A 17240-nucleotide genomic window follows, 5' to 3' on the forward strand; every position below is an offset into this window, starting at 1 on the left:
CTTAATTATATTTCCTGGTTAGGGAAGTAAACATTGCTTTACGAAACCGCATTATCGTTGCCTTCCTTCACGTAGCATTTATTTTATCGTTTTCTCCATCTTCCATCTTCTGTCTACTTTGCATAACGCCGTCCTAACGTACACCATCCTTGGTGAATTATGAAGAATGGGTAAATGTGTGCGGATTTGCTCACTTATTTGAAACTGCTTGGGTCTAGTCTCAGCTCCTGGCACACCCTCATAAGTGTCCGTTGCTGGATTCATTCTCTCCAGGCTTCTTGAGCCCTATTGTACTAATCCTGAAAGCTGTTTATCTGGAGTTTATCTGGAGAGAGTTCCGGGGGTCAACGCCCCCGCGGCCCGGTCTGTGACCAGGCCTCCTTAGGTCATTGTCCCAGGATGCGACCCACACCAGTCGACTAACACCCAGGTACCCATTTTACTGATGGGGAACATAGACAACAGGTGGAAAGAAACACGTCCAATGTTTCTACTCTGGCTGGGAATCGAACCCAGGCCCTCACCGTGTGAAGCGAGAGCGTTAACCACCAGTGATTTGCTGTTTTAGTGTGTGTGTGTGTGTGTGTGTGTGTGTGTGTGTGTGTGTGTGTGTGTGTGTGTGTGTGTGTGTGTGCGCGTGTGTGTGTGTGTGTGCGTGTGTGTGTGTGTGTGCGTGTGTGCGTGTGTGTGTGTGTGTGTGTGTCGAGTTGATGATTCACACCATCATATACAGGGTGTCTGCGATGATTGTAGTTAACTGCTACACCACTTGTGTTGAAGACGACTCTCCGTGCTGGTGCCATAGGGCTGCAAACCGAACATCACTTGTATAAACTCCGACACTCTTTACTGAGCCAGTGACGGGTCACCATCTGTAAAAGACCCGTGTCAAGACTTCGTTCTTGGCGAATGTATTATCACCTTTTGCGCTTCTGTTTAACTAGTTAATGGTTCAAGTCGGACCGAAACGTCGTCATAAGTTTTAGTCTCCTATGTGCGGGTTGTTTATGTATTGGTCCAGTCACGGTATTGTGCCCTTTTATTTTTTCACTTTCCTATACACTCTTTCGCTTCGTGACTATTGTCGTTGCAAACTTCTGCACATTCTTCACTTTCTCGACTTGCTTGAGCAGGTGAAGTTTCTATACTGGTACTGCATTCACTAACATGGGCCTGATATATGCCTTATATGGTGTCGTGAATGACTCCTTGCATAGTTTTCCTGAATACTAAATTTCGACTTGCCAGACGCGCAATTGCTGCAGCAATCTGGTTCACATGTACCCCAGGCGATTTGCCCGATACGAAGATCACTCTGCAGTCTTTCTTAAATGAGGTTAGCAGTCTTTATATCCTTCCTTTTCCCTGAGCATCTACTCCGTTTGTAATCTTTTTTATTTATCTTCCCCCAGTCTTCAAACGTTCGTACTTTCTGAGGATAAATTCTAGTAGCCAAATGTCCGGCCAGACCTGCAGCCCAGCCTGGTCCATTTGTAGTCTTTCCAGGTCTTCACGTGTCTGTACTCGCATTCTCATTAGTTTCACACATCTACGATCAGGAATACATCTGACTCCATCTTTTCCGTCATGTCATTCACGTATATAAGAATTATTTCCTGTCCTTGAACCGATTCTTGTTTAACCTCATTCGTCACACTCGCCCGCTGACACACCTCTTCTCGGACAATTGCTCGTTCGTTCCTGTTAAGCTTTCCTTGATCCATTATAGTGCCTTCAATGTTATTCCTGCCTACTCCTTTGTGGTTCTTCGTACACAGCCTTCTTATAGTATACAAATATGCAATCTTCCTGCTCCTCTCTCTTCTACCTCTCTTTCCTGTTTAGACTCATAAATCAAATTGTGATCATGAAACGAGCTTCGTATATATGCTTTCTACTGAGATCAAGCTTATTGGACGGTAATTTGATGGTAATAACTTATCCCCAATTTAGAGTTAGGAATTACGTTAGCTATTGTCTACATTTCTGGCACAACACTAAGGTTCACATTTCACTCTTTAAGAACCCTTGGAAAAAAGTTCATCGTGACCTTGGGACTTTTTTCATTTAATTGGACAGACTCTTTAATAACCATATCCCTAGTGACTGTTACATTACATAGGCCTGCTCAAAAGTCACTCAGGTCAGCTCACCGACAGCGATAAGGAAATGTGTAGATTTATTAACACTTATTTCCTATCAGCTTTTATGCAGGAAGATACTATTGAAACTCCAGAATAAACTATGTTAAATTTTTAAAGGAATGTAAGCCGCAACTTAGTGAACCTTTAGATAGTCTTTTCAATATATCTCTACAAACTGGCATAGTATCAGATAAGTGGAAAATGGCAAACGTGGTACCTATCTACAAAGCGGGTGACAGGGCCTTAGCATCGAGCTACAAACCAATAAGCCTAAACTCCATAGTGGGAAAATTGATGAAATATATAATTACCGAGGCTATCTGTAGCCTTCTTGAAAGACAAATTGATCAATCTCAGCTCGATTTTACAAGAGGGAGTTCCTACCTTACGAACTTACTAACTTTTTTCATTAATGTGCTAAAGGAGGTATATCATGGTAATGAATATGATATTGTGTATATGGACTTCAGTAAGGCTTTTGACAGAGTCCCACGTCAGAGACTATTGAGGAAAGTCGAGGAACATGGAATAGGAGAAATTTTTTCCTGGATGGAGGTGTGGCTGACAGGTAACAGAGAATTTGCATAAACGGGGAGAAATCATAGAGGGGAAGCATCACAAGCGGTGTTCCACAGGCACCAGTGTTGGGGACCTTGTTCACAATTTACATAAACGATATAGATGAGTGTATGAATAGCGACATCAAAATAGGTCGTCGAACTCATTCTGAGGACACTAGAGTGCTCCAGGAAGATCTGAATAGACTGGTGTAGTGGTCGGTGAAGTGGCAGATGCAGTTTAACAAAGACGAATACAGAGTTCTAAGCATTGGAAAGGGAAATAACCATGATACTTATAAACTAAATAATGTAGATCTTAATATCTCTGAGAAAAAGATTTGGGAGTTCTGGTTAGCAATAATCTAAAGCAGAGACAACAGTGCGTAGTATTCGAAATAAAGCAAATAGAATTCTTGGCTTCATATCATGAAATATAACTAACAGGTTATTCTTCAACTGTAAATACCGTTGGTTAAGCTTCATTTACATTATGCTGCACAGTTCTGGTCTCCGTATTACAGGACGGATATAAATGTGCTTGAAAACGTACAAAGGAGGATGACAAAGTTGATTCCATATATCGGAAATCTTTCCTATGAGGATAGACTGAGGGCCCTGAATATACACTCTCTAGAAGGCGTAGAGTTAGGGGGGATACGATTGAGGTATATAAATGGAAAACGGGAATAAGGAATATAAATAATATGCTAAAAGTATCTAACCAAGACAGGATTTGCAGCAATGGTTTCAAGCTGGAAAAATTTAGATTTAGAAAGGATATAGGAAGCACTGGTTTGGAAATAAACTTGTGGATGAGTTGAACAAACTCCCGAGTAGCGTAAGTGAGTGTGGGTGAGTGTGAGTTGGTCCTGCTTCGCATGGGCCAGTAGGCCTGCTGCAGTGTTCCTTCTTTATGTTCTTATGGACAACCGGTGTAAGGAAAGGCGCCCAATGTTTCCACCCTTGCAGGGAATCTAATCTGGACCCTTGGCATGTGAAAAGAGAGCTTCGCCACCAGGCCAGGGGTCACCGTGGCCTGTGTATCGTTTGATTCTTAGACCAATATTATTTTATTTTAACCTAACAATGCATTTCTTGAGTGGGAAAATCACAAGTGGTACAGTATATATCAATATCGAAGTATCGAATACCAAAGTTTGAAAGATCACCAACTGATATATAACTCAACCGAGGACTGCAAGGTTTGCTATTCGGCACAAGAGTCTGTTTCATTACCATGTCACTCAAAGGTACAGGAGGCTTGATAAGTAAATTGGTTTTCTCTGTGGTCTGGAACGTAATAATAAGCCACCAAATTGGTTATTCATGTTGAGCTTTCTCAATATCCTCAGTGATGAGGAAAGAATCAGCGACTACGAAAGCTACACGCCTCGACAAAGAACCAGTCACAGAATTTTGCTTACCAGGAATGAAATAAATTACTGGATCGTATTACTGAATGGCTAGTGACATATTCAATTAATGATATATAATGCTGTCAAGCTGATGAACAAAACAGGTGCAACACCAGGGAATAGTTACTGTAGAGATGTTATACTAATCAGTGATTTTCATTGATTCAATACGAAGATTACATACTGGAGAGTGGATGATGGTATAATCAGTTCAACAGTCTTAAAAAAAATACTTTCAGTCCCTAAGCCTCGCTCAAGGCTGAGTAGCTCAACACCTCTGGTGGCTAAGGAATTTATTACATCAATAACAAAAAAGGCACAATACCGTGACTGGAACAATACACAAATAACCTGCACATAGAAGAGAGGAGCGTACGACCGAAACGTCGTCGTAAGTTCCTCTCTTCTATGTGCAGGTTATTTGGGTATTATTTCATCATATTCCAATGACTCCAGAATGTAATCTCTGTAATGAGTTAAGAAATCCACTGGTTGACGAAACATCTCAAAAAGTTACCCAGGTGTTGCTCATGTATTTAATAACTATCTGCTATATTTTCCTGAAACCCGCTTTATTTTTTTAAAGCAAGGATTTAGGGAATCAGTGACGAGCATAATATGAATTCGTTACTGATAAAAAATGATCGACACCAGCCGTCTCTCATCAAGGTGAAGTGAAAAAGGAAATGAATTCAACATCTGCCTTTCCAGGAGTGCACATATATCACAGTTCGTGACACTCTAAACTGTAACATTCCTTCCCATTTTTCGGACTGCAGGCACTGTACTGAACACCTCCAGGAATCAAGCCTGTTTCCTTGATACCCTTCATAAATATGTTTTTGCTAATATTCCAACAGCACTCCAGACCCTAAAAATCACTTGTCTCCACTCTGACCTAACATGCTTTTTACACCCTTGCTTCAACCCTTCCTGAGACGACCACTTCGCCTCCTTCCTTCCACCCGGATTAATACGTATTCTTGGTCATCCTATCTAAATGCCGCTGTATAGTCCTTGTGGCTTAGCGCTTCTTTTTGATTATAATAATAATAATATCTAAATGCCTAAACCATCTTAACCTCCCTTCACCACTATCAATATACATTTCATAACCTCACACCACCTTCAAATTGTTATGCCTCGATTTCTGTGTACAATATTCACATAATACATTTCTCTCGAGTGTGATATCTCTTAATCCAGACTCTTCCTCACTACAACATTTAATAGCCATGCCTCCTCTATTTCTTTCTTCAGATGCCTACCTGTTTTCTCTCGTCTATTCTATGGTTCACCTCGCCTTCCACAGACCCATTTACCCAAATTCCTTAATACATTCATTACTTTCATTTCTACCTCTTTTCAATCCTATATTCAATCTTTCACTGTCTAGTTTTATTTTGCTATCATCACCTTGGTCTCTATGTTCATTTTATTTCCTTTACGCCCCTTCCAAAACTCCTTCACCAACCATTGCAATGTTACCGTAAAGTCTTACAAAATCACTGTGTCATCGGCAAAGAGCAACTGTAACAACTCCCACTTTTAACACTGACAATCATTAATAATTCTACCACTTTTTAATAGTTCAACACTTTACCCATTATTCTAAGCAGATCTATTCCCTGAAATTCTTACTCTCACTTATCCCATTTTATGTTCTGAAAAAAAAGGAACTGTACATGCATTCGCTCAATAATTATTTACCTTCCATTCTTTCATGCATATGTTAAATAAATACTCCAACGGAAAAATGAAACCAGTTTCATTAATAAAAATGAACAATAATTAACAAGAGATGAATCCCAGTGAGTAATTTAACTAAGCGCTAAACATCAGTAATTAATCATAAAATCATTATCGATATTATTAATTTTAATTTCCACGAAAAGACAAATCCAGCAACTCGCTAAGGAAAAAGATTAAAAATCTTATTATTCCTTAAAATTAATGTAAAATATTATATGTTGACATTTAAGGAATTTAAACTCAGATATTATAGCAATGATAAATTGTAAGCTAAAACAGCCTGAGCCTCAAGATGAGTAAACACAACGTAACATGAATCGTTATAAAACGTGAAACATTACACTTAATTCATCTGTAGAGTAAGGGTTAGCAGTACGTACAAAATATGAAGACTTAGGAGGCTCAAAAAACCCTACCTTTAGGATTTCAGCAAGGGAATATAGGGTAGAATGGTGTACAGGCTCTCTGTAAATGTATAGGATAGCCCTTACAACCACCCTATTTCTACACTGTGGAACCAACTTGTGAGGCGTTCTAAGCAACCCCTAACCACCACTGCAAGGTCCTAGACGGGTAAACTCATGTTTATATAAACTACATGGCGTTTAGACACACCCTCACACACTCAAACACACGCACACGATGTTCATACTCTTGTTGACAGGAACAAGTGTCGAGCTGTTTTCTTGTCTAAAGTAAACAAGAAGAGTGGCAGACTACTAGCCCAAAGCAACGTCACAAGACATGACAGTGAAGAACAGTTATTGACAAACGGTAAAACCAATGACGGTATAAGATGCCACAATGTGTCGGCCATCAGGCTTGAAACATATAGACAAACGTCATACATATGTCATACGAGTCTAGAAAACAGACGTGTTCACTCTTCTACCAATCACACAACATTGATTAATATGTAATAATTAGTAAATCAGTAAAAGGAAATGTCCTTCATCCATAATTGATATTTATGTATTCCTTTGTTTCAAACATTTCAGCTTCAGACATTTCAGTCTAATAGTGAACAATTAAATACCCAAACATGCATTATTTTAATTATTAACAAATCTAGGCAAAATGGCACATATTCCTGGGCAATATCATCTTATACATCACCATCTGATTTTAACATCTGTGTCTCAGATGTTTTTATTCCATTATATTCTGCCCACTGTTTCATGCACTTTCCCTATATTAACCTCTGCCTCTTCAGTACGCCTCCCAGATGTTATTTTTCCTCTGTCCAATGAATAAAATCCCTGCCCACCTTTCATCATTATCAATTAAAACTCCTGAGGAGTATTGCGTCCATCTTTCCACTACCTCCTCCTCTCCATCTAAAATTTTCCATCTTTCGGTTTTAACTGCCAAGTTCATTTGCTTCCCAGTCTTCATAAACTTTTTCATATCTCTCCAAAGCTGTTTCTTATTCTCAGAAAATTTTGCATATAAAGACTTACCCATTCTCATTAGCTCTTCTCTCTCTCTCTCTCTCTCTCTCTCTCTCTCTCTCTCTCTCTCTCTCTCTCTCTCTCTCTCCTTCCATTTTTTTATTTTCTTTTATTAAGAAATCGGCCTTTTACCACCAAGGGAAGGTGGTCTGAAAAAGAAAAACTTTCACCATCATTCACTCCATCACTGTCTTGCCAGAGGCGCACATACACTACAGTTATAAAACTGAAAAATTAACACTCCTCTTTCGGTGTGCAGACACTGTACTTCCCATCTCCAGGACTCAGCTCCGACCTGCCGGTTTCCCTGAATTCCTTCATAAACATTACCTTGCTCACACTCCAACAGCACAAGCCCTTAAAACCATTTGTCTCCATACCCTCCTAATACGCTCACGCATGCTTGTTGGAAATCCAAGCCCCTCCAACCTTTCCTAGACTGACCTCTACCCCGCCTTCCCTCCGTTATAGATTTATACACTCTCGAAGTCATTCTATTTTCTTCCATCCTCTCTACATGTCCTAACCACGTCAACACCACCTCCTAATTTCCAAACTACGAATTCTCTGTAATATATTCACACAACACATTGCCCTCAGACACATCTCCACTGCCTCCAGCCTTCTCCTTGTTGCAACATTCACCACCCATGCTTCACACCCATACAAGAGCGTTGGTATAACTATACTCTCATACATTCCCCTCTTTGCTTCCAAGGACAAAGTTCTTTGTCTCCACAGACTCCTCAGTGCACCACTCATCATTTCTATAATTCATCTCATCTTTCATACACCCATCTGCTGACACGTCCACTCCTAAATATCTGAATACATTCTCCCTCCTACCTGATATCCATTCTTCCGTTACCTAATTTTTTTTATCCTCATCACTTTACTCTTTCCTATATTCACTTTCAATTTTCTTCTTTTTCATACCCCACCAAACTATCAACAATCCTCTGCAACTTCTCTTCAGAATCTCCCAAAATCATAGTGTCATCAGGAAAGAGCAACTGTGACAACTCCCACTTTGTGTTTGATTCTTTATCTTTTAACCCCACACCTCTTGCCAACACCCGAGCATTCACTTCTCTTACAACCCCATCTATAAATATATTGAACAACCATGGTGACATCACACTTTCCTCGTAAAAACTTTTCATTGGTTTTAATAACCTAACTCCTATTCCATACATTCACAACATCTCCCACATTGATCCCCTATCCACCCTGTCACACACCTTTTCCAAATCCATAAATGCCACAAAAACCTCTTCACCCTTATCTAAATACTTTTCACCTATATGTTTCACTGTAAAAACTTGGTCTACACACTCTGTGCCCTTCCTAAAGCCTCCTCATTCATGTGCTAACCTACTTTCCGTCTTACTCTTAATTCTTTCAATAATAACTCTACCATACACTTTACCAGGTATTGCATTCTCTTTTGTCCCCTTTGCCTTTATACAAAGGAACTATGCATGCTCTCTACCAGTCTCTAGGTACCTTGTCCTTTACCATACATTTATTAAATAAAAGCACCAACCACTCCAAAACTATATCCTCACCTTTGCTTTACATTTCTATCTCTATCCCATCAATCCCAGCTGCTTTACCCCCCTTTCATTTTACAAACTGCCTCACGAACTTCCCCCACAGCTGCAACTCGCTCTTCCTCACTCCTACAAGATGTTATTCCTCCTTGTCTTATAAACGAAATCACAGCTTCCCTATCTTCATCAACATTTAATAATTCCTCAAAATATTCCCTCCATCTTCCTGATGCCTCTAACTCTCCATTTAGTAACTCTCCTCTCCTATTTTTAACAAATCCAGTTGTTCCCCAGGCTTCCTCAGCTTATTAATCTTACTCCAAAACTTTTTCTTATTTTTAACAAAATTTGTTGATAACATCTCACCCACTCTATCACCACTCTCTTAACCTCTCTTTTCCTCTCCATATACTCCTCTCTCCTTGCATCACTTCTACTTTGTAAAAACCTCTCATATGCTAACTTTTTCTCTCTTATTACTCTCTTTACTCTCATTCTACCATTCGCTCTTCTTCTCTCCCGCACCCACTTTCCTGTCGCCTTAAACTTCTGCTGAACATTCTCACACTACATTCATGAACCTACCCCATAAACCTTCAGCCCCATTACCTATACTCTCAATAGCCCATCTATCCTCGAATAGTTGTTTATATCTTACCCTAACTGCCTCCATCTCTAGCTTATAAACCTTCACCTCTCTCTAATCTGCTATTTCCATTTTCCTTGTATCCCATCCACCTTTTACTCTCACTGTAGCTACAACTAAAAAGTGATTTGATATATCTGTGGCCCCTCTATAAACATGTACATCTTGAAGTTTTCCCAACAGTCTTTTATCTACCGATACGTAGTCCAACATACTACTGTCATTACGCCCTGCATCGTATCTTTTATACTTATCCTCTTTTTCTTAAAATATGTATTACCTATAACCAAACCCCTTTCTATATAAAGTTCAATCAAAGGTCTCCACTATCATTTACACCTGACACCCCAAACTTACCTACCACACCCTCTAAATGTTTTTCCTACTTTAGCATTTAGGTCCCCTACCACACTTTCCACTTGGTTCAGAAGTTCCTACACACTCGCTTAATATCTCTCCTCTGCACTCCTCTCTTCTCCAGGTGCATACACACTTATTATGACCCACTTATCGCATCCAACCATTATTTTAACCCACATAATCCTTGAATTTATACATTTATAATCCCTCTTCTCCTTCCATAATTCATCCTTCAACATTATTGCTACCCTTTCCTTAGCTCTCTCTCAGATAATTCTGACTTAATCTCATTTATATCTCCCCACTGAAACTCGCCTACCCTTTCAGCTTTGTTTCGCTGAGAGCTAGAACATCCATCTTCTTTTCATTCATAACATTAGCAATCATCTCTTTCTTATCATCCGCACAACATCCACGCACATTCAAGTATTCCAGTTTTATAAAGTCTTTCTTCTTCACTTTTTTAGTATTTTCTACAGGAGAACGGGTTACTAGGCCATCGCTCCCGGCATTTTTAATCGCCTCATGCGACACTCATAGCTTACGGAGGAAATATTCTTTTCCACTTCCCTATGGAGAATAGATAAAATGAAAAACAAGAACTATTATTTTTATATTGTTAAAACACTTTTCCTCATTTTTCACTCTCTTCAGCTCATCATTCATTCCTCTTCTCCCCCCCCTCCCCCACCCTCACGCACCAGTCTATAACCACAAATTTCTGCAGCTCTGCATTTTTTTAATTTACCCAATACCACTCCATATTTCGTGTACGTTATCCTACCTCTCTTCCAATTGTTGCTCCCACTGTCTTCGTCCTTTATATATCTTCACTTTTCTCTTACCAACTGATGCCAATCTCACACAATTTTACGTTTTTCTTGCTTTTTCTGAAGGTAATCGTAAACGATGGTCTGACATATCAGTTGTTTCTTAAAAAAATACCTGCACACCCAGACGACTTCCCGTCAATCTTTATTCTCCAGTATATACTATACCAAACTATTGTCATTAGTGCTATATATTTTTTATATCTATTTTCTTTTCGTTAAAGAAATAATACCTTTACCAAGCATTTTCTATACATGATACAGTTCAAGGGTCCCTTATATCATTTACCCCTGCAAGTCTAAATTTACCTGCTATGCCCATTACAAAATCTCAGTACAGGAGGCCTGGTCACAGACCGGGCCGCGGGGGCGTTGACCCCCGAAACTCTTTCCAGGTAAACTCCAGGTAAACAGCATTCAGGTCTCCCATGGCATAAATTCTTTTACACCTGCTTAACACACATTGTCTCACTCAGGGGACAGGAGTGTGTAGGAGAGTGTACAATACTATAATCAGGAGTGTATTGGACTATAATCAGGAGTGTACAGGGATATAATTCATTTTTCACACCTTTTATTCTAATCCAAATATTTTCTGAATCTAACACGCATATCCTTATTTTCTTTCCACAGTTGTTCATGTAATATTACTGCCACTCCTTCTTCAGCTCAAGTTCTCTGAGTTACGCCATTTATTCATTCCCATTAAATTTCTGGAATCCATTATCAGGTTTTTTTTGCTTGGTGTTAGGACATTCGGCTTCATTTCTTTCTTTAAGTAAAACAACCAAATTTTTTTATCCTCTGCAATATACACATACAAATAACCCGACTTTATAAATTCCTTCTTTGTTTTATTAGTAACCAATAAAGCAGAATGGGCAACTATTATTTTTCTCTCAGCATTTTACTCGCCTTCTACAACACGTATTGCTTAGGATTCTAACGCACTTCCCCAAAGAAAATATATCTTAAAAATTAGGATTCCAGATAATAGTTGAAATGTCTAGTGAGAACTCTGCTAACTAGAGTACCTTGCACCTTCCAGCTGTCCTCGGGAAACATCATCCACTTTCCTCAGCAGAATAGGATAACAAACGAGATCAACCAGCGAAGTGTTCTTTTACCAATGATATCTTTAGTACACAAATATCGTGCACATAGAAGAGAGGAGCTTCCGACGACGTTTCGGTTCGATTTTGACCATTTACAAAGCCACACTAAATGGTCCACGTCGTAAGCTCCTTTCTTGTATGTGCGGGTTATTTGTGTATTGTTCCAGTCACGGTATTGTGCTTTTTTTTTTTTTATTGATAATCTGTAATGTTTTTCCTTGACCTGCTCTCATTTACATTCAAGGTTTAGCTGCAGCTTCCCATTATAATGTATCATAATTTATCTAAATTATCTGTTTCCTTCAGTCTTCATGTATTATAATATAACCTAGTTAACTATTTCGTTAATTTCTCATGTATAATAACTTAACCTAGTTAACTATTTCATGCATTCCTCATTAATCATATTTTAGCCTAGTTAACTGTATTTACTTCACCTTATCAAAGACAAGAGCAAATAATGATCACAGCAGAGAAGTAACTTCAGTTAAGATTGAAGCGTGAATGAGAGGCCAAATAAAAGCATCTCGAGACAAACAACAGAAAAAATGCAAGGATTGTAGCCGACCAAAACTTTCGGTAAAGTCTTTTTTACACCTGTTGCTCCTGTTCACCTGACGGAAAACAAAGTACTTTGGCGTTATATATAGGTTGCATACTTTTTAGTGAATATAAAAATAAATATGATTATTATTATTTACAATTATTATACAGTTGTGGACCGCATCCCAGGGAAGAAATTAAATAGAAATATACCATAGTACTTGCCTTTCTTGGGTTATCCTAGATTTAAAAACCTGAGATGCCACCCTTTTTTCTTCTTCAAAGACTGGTACCCCGGACAGTGATGCGGGCTGTTGGGTGTCAACGGGACGGAACTAAGGCAATCACAGAGAGAGTAAGTGGAAGGAGTCACGGGGCTCTTCACCTAGATAAATGAACCAAGATATGATTTACCTTATTTGCAGGATCCTTACAACCTCTGGCTGGACCCGTCCATGACCAGACTTTCTCTCCAAATTAAATTGATATAATAAACGATTACTTTACAGAGAGTACAACAATGTAAAACATATATACGTGATTGTTAATTGTAAGTCACACGAACAAGAACTTTTATACCAGCTTCAGGCCGTAAGAGTTTACCTTAAAAAAATGCAATTTTTAAGTACTTTATTTTGAACCGAATCTTTCGTGTGTGTAAGATGTTGCATCTCAGAGTGCCATTCGAGGTGCTGTGTCAGCGGGATGTTGCATCTCAGAGTGCCATTCGAGGTGCTGTGTCAGCGGGATGGTGACAAAACAAGAATTGAATGACGGTGAATGTTTTTCCTCTTTTTCTGGGGCACCCAGTGTGTTGGAAAAATAAACATTGATTTTAGATGAATAACTGAAGAATGCTTCTTTTCCAATATTCTTATACAATACCGACAAGTTGATAAATTAATCACTTGTGTAATACCTAGGCATTTTTACTTATTAAGACCAAGTTACTAACACCGGCTTCCAGATTCGGACAGATTATTACCTCACCTTCCACCGCCTTCTGTGTATAGTTGTACAAAGCTCAGGGACTGATTAACTCATTATTTCACTGTGTTAAGTATCAAACACCTTCAAATTCACTCTGTATTCAATTAAGCTAATGGTTAGTGAAACGTGTTAATTATAAAAAGATACACAGGTGTTGCACGTGTGTGTGTCTAATTTCTAGATGTCTCTTTTGATCCATTTCAAAATATTATTCGATAAAAATGATGACATCTTGTAAGCTTAGAATCGTTGCTTTCAGATAATTTACTGGAGAAATATTTATCTGATAAGCTTCAAACTTATGCTGTTGACGGGTCTTATTATAAGAATGCCTCACTTACACTTTCAGATGGGAAAATATTGATTTTCCCATTTTATTAAGCAAAATAGTTTTCATGTAATAATTAGACAATGATTTTCAGATCGGTTTCAAACTCTAAATATTCTTATATCTTTATTGAAGGCATCTATGTATTAATTTTAGAGCGTATCTGTATCAATTCGTCAATTTATTAGAAAAATATAGAACTGGTCTTTTTAAAAACCTTATAATTAGTTGTTTTATCTTACAGGATTATAAGAAGTTTTAAACAGAAAATAACTGCAAAAATGAAAACTTAGGCATACTGAAAACTCACGTTTTCTGGGTCTTTTTAATTTTCACTCGTTTAATGAGCCTAAACTTAAACCAGTGATGTGGAGAAATTTTCTCCAGGAGGGGGTATCAGCCCCCTTCAGCCCTTTCAGCCCCTTCAGCCCCTTTCAGCCCTGAGGGTCCAAGCCCTCTCAGAAGGGGCAAGCGTCTTGTTTACTGCTACAGTGAGTAATTGATCCCAGATGCTATGCCACGTAGTCAAGTGACCTCTGCTCCTTGCAGCGGTGTTGCAAAGTGTATTTTTATAAGAGACAGTACATCTCTTACTTAGCAGGACAATTAAGGAAAATCCTGCTCCCACTTTATTACCATGGTAAAAATAGTGGACATTGCTGTCTATACTTAAGACAGCAAGAATCACTATTTTTACCATGGTAATAAAGTGGGAGCAGGATTTTCCTTAATTGTCCTGCTAAGTAAGAGATGTACTGTCTCTTATAAAAATACACTTTGCAACACCGCTGCAAGGAGCAGAGGTCACTTGACTACGTGGCATAGCATCTGGGATCAATTACTCACTGTAGCAGTAAACAAGACGCTCGCCCCTTCTGAGAGGGCTGGGCCCCTCAGGGCTGAAAGGGGCTGAAGGGGCTGAAAGGGCTGAAAGGGGCTGATACCCCCCTCCTGGAGAAAATTTCTCCACAAGTGATATATTTTTAATTACTGTGTTTTTATCTAAGATCAACGTTCTCCAAGACTAATTTTAATTTAACAATGTCTTATAAGATAAACTTCAAATTTACAATCCTGGTGAGCTGTAACCAGGAAGAGATTCATGAAATAATTGGCAAGTTCAGACGCCCTAGCGTCAGTTTTATATGGACCAATCACGAAATTGGTTTCATGAAATAACTTGGCTAAGCCTCTTCCGTTCGGCTTCAGAATTGCAGCGTAAGTATTTCCCACTAAGAAGAAGGTTGGTATTGCTAACGGAGTGAATCGATGCCACGTCTCCATCTTAAACCTTCGTTGTAAGGCTAATTAGTCGTAAGTTAGAACCGAGTCTAAGATTGTAGCTGACACAGTTTACACAGGTCAGTTAGGCTAGAAATGTAAGTGTAAGTAGCTAAGTAGCGTCACTGTCGTTCTCTATAGACCTACTATTCAATTCAAATTCAAATTCAAAGTTTATTCTCAATAAGGTTTACAATGCTGAGTTTACAGAATTTGGTTATTGTGTGGTTTGCATGTAGTAAAATAATAATTACAGAGTGTACCACTAGAACACCTAACATGGCTAGGCATTTCGGGCAGACTTAGATTAAATCTTAAGTTTAAAATATTACAAAATTATGAGGTAAGTTGGTATTATGGCTAAGTGACTAAGTACTAGTTTGTGAGTTTAGCAATGTGAATGCTTTTGTTTTGGCACTATACCTAGTTTCAGTATTGGAGCATCACAGGCCAACTTATGACTAGTTAAGATTCATTATTTTAAGATTGAGATTGATATTTCTGTTTATGGTCAAATGGGTGAGTGAGTGTAAGTGTGAACCACCAGGTGGTATTCGTGTAATTAGTTGACAGGATGTATCAGGGAGATAAGATGTTTTCTGATGGTAGTTTTGAAGGTGATGAATGTGTCTGCAGTTCTAGAGTTTTCAGGTAGGGTGTTCCAGATTTTAGGGCCTTTGACATACATTGAATTTTTGTAAAGGTTTAGTCGGACACGGGGAATGTCATAGAGATGTTTGTGTCTGGTGTTATGCCTGTGGGTTCTGTCACAACTATCAAGAAAGCGTTTTAGGTCAAGGTTAATATTGGAATTTAAGGTCCTGTAGATGTAGATTGCACAGTAGTAAGTGTGGATGTACTGAACAGGGAGTAAGTTTAGATCTATGAAGAGTGGGGGGGGGGTTGCCAGGGATGGGATTTAGTGATTATTCTTACTGCGGCTTTTTGTTGGGTTATTATTGGCTTTAGGTGTGTTGCTGCAGTTGAACCCCAAGCACAGATAGCATAGGTGAGGTATGGATATATAAGTGAATGGTATAGTGTGAGAAGGGCAGTTTGCGGCACGTAGTATCGTATCTTGGAGAGGATCCCAACCGTTTTGGATACTTTTTTGGTTATATGTTGGATATGGGTGCTGAAATTCAGGTTGTTGTCGAGGTATAGGCCTAGGAATTTGCCCTCATTATGTCTGGCAATTAGAGTGTTGTCGATCTTAATATTAATTTGCGCATCTCCTGCTCTGCTACCAAACATAATGTAGTAGGTTTTGTCAGTGTTAAGCGTAAGTTTATTGGCTGTCATTCAAGTCGATATTTTGATCAGCTCCTCGTTAACATTGGTGTTGAGGGTGGCAAGATTAGGGTGAGAGATGACATAAATCGTGTCGTCAGCAAAGTGAATGGGTTTCAGGTGTTGGGATACGTTTGGAAGATCATTGATGTATAAGAGGAAGAGCAGGGAACAAAGGACACTTCCCTGTGGAACTCCAGTATCAAGTGGCTGTGTTGTTGATGCTGTGTCTTTAATGGTGACATACTGATACTTATTAGTAAGGTAAGATTTGAAATATGCAAACCTCTTATACCATAATTGTCAAGTTTGTGGAGTAGGATGCCGTGGTCAACTGTGTCAAAAGCTTTTCTTAGGTCAAAAAAATTCCTAGTGGATATTCCTTATTTTCCAATGCTGTGTAAAGCAGATCTAGCATTTTTATGATTGCATCGTTAGTGCTTTTATTTTTCCTGAATCCAAATTGGCAGGGGTTGAGTATGTTTTGTGCCGTTATAAATGAATATAGTCTCCTGTGCACGAGTTTCTCAAAGATTTTGGATATCAATGGTAAGTTTGATATTGGCCTATAGTTGTTTAAATCTGAAGGGTCACCACCTTTATGTATTGATGTAACCCTTGCCGTCTTGAGTAGTTTCGGGAAGGTGCTAGTTTCTAGTGACTTGTTAAAAAGTAATGAGATAGCATGCGAGAGGACATGGGCTGCTCGCTTGTACAATAATGGTGGGACATGAGACAGATTCCCTGAGTTATTTTTAAGTGACTTTATAATCTCGGTGACTTCCGTGGGCTCAGTTGGTGCAAGATAGAAGGAATTTGGGAAATTCCCATCTAGGTAGTCCCCGGCATGGGCATTGGTACGTGGGATTTTATTGGCGAGATTAGATCCTATGGTTGAGAAGAAGTCGTTTATCTTGTTTGCTGTGTCAGTGGGATGCAGTGGTGTTTCATTAGGTTTAGTTAGGACAATATTCTTGTTTTT

This window comes from Cherax quadricarinatus, unplaced genomic scaffold (assembly GCF_038502225.1).
Source record: "Cherax quadricarinatus isolate ZL_2023a unplaced genomic scaffold, ASM3850222v1 Contig233, whole genome shotgun sequence".
Classification (NCBI taxonomy): domain Eukaryota; kingdom Metazoa; phylum Arthropoda; class Malacostraca; order Decapoda; family Parastacidae; genus Cherax; species Cherax quadricarinatus.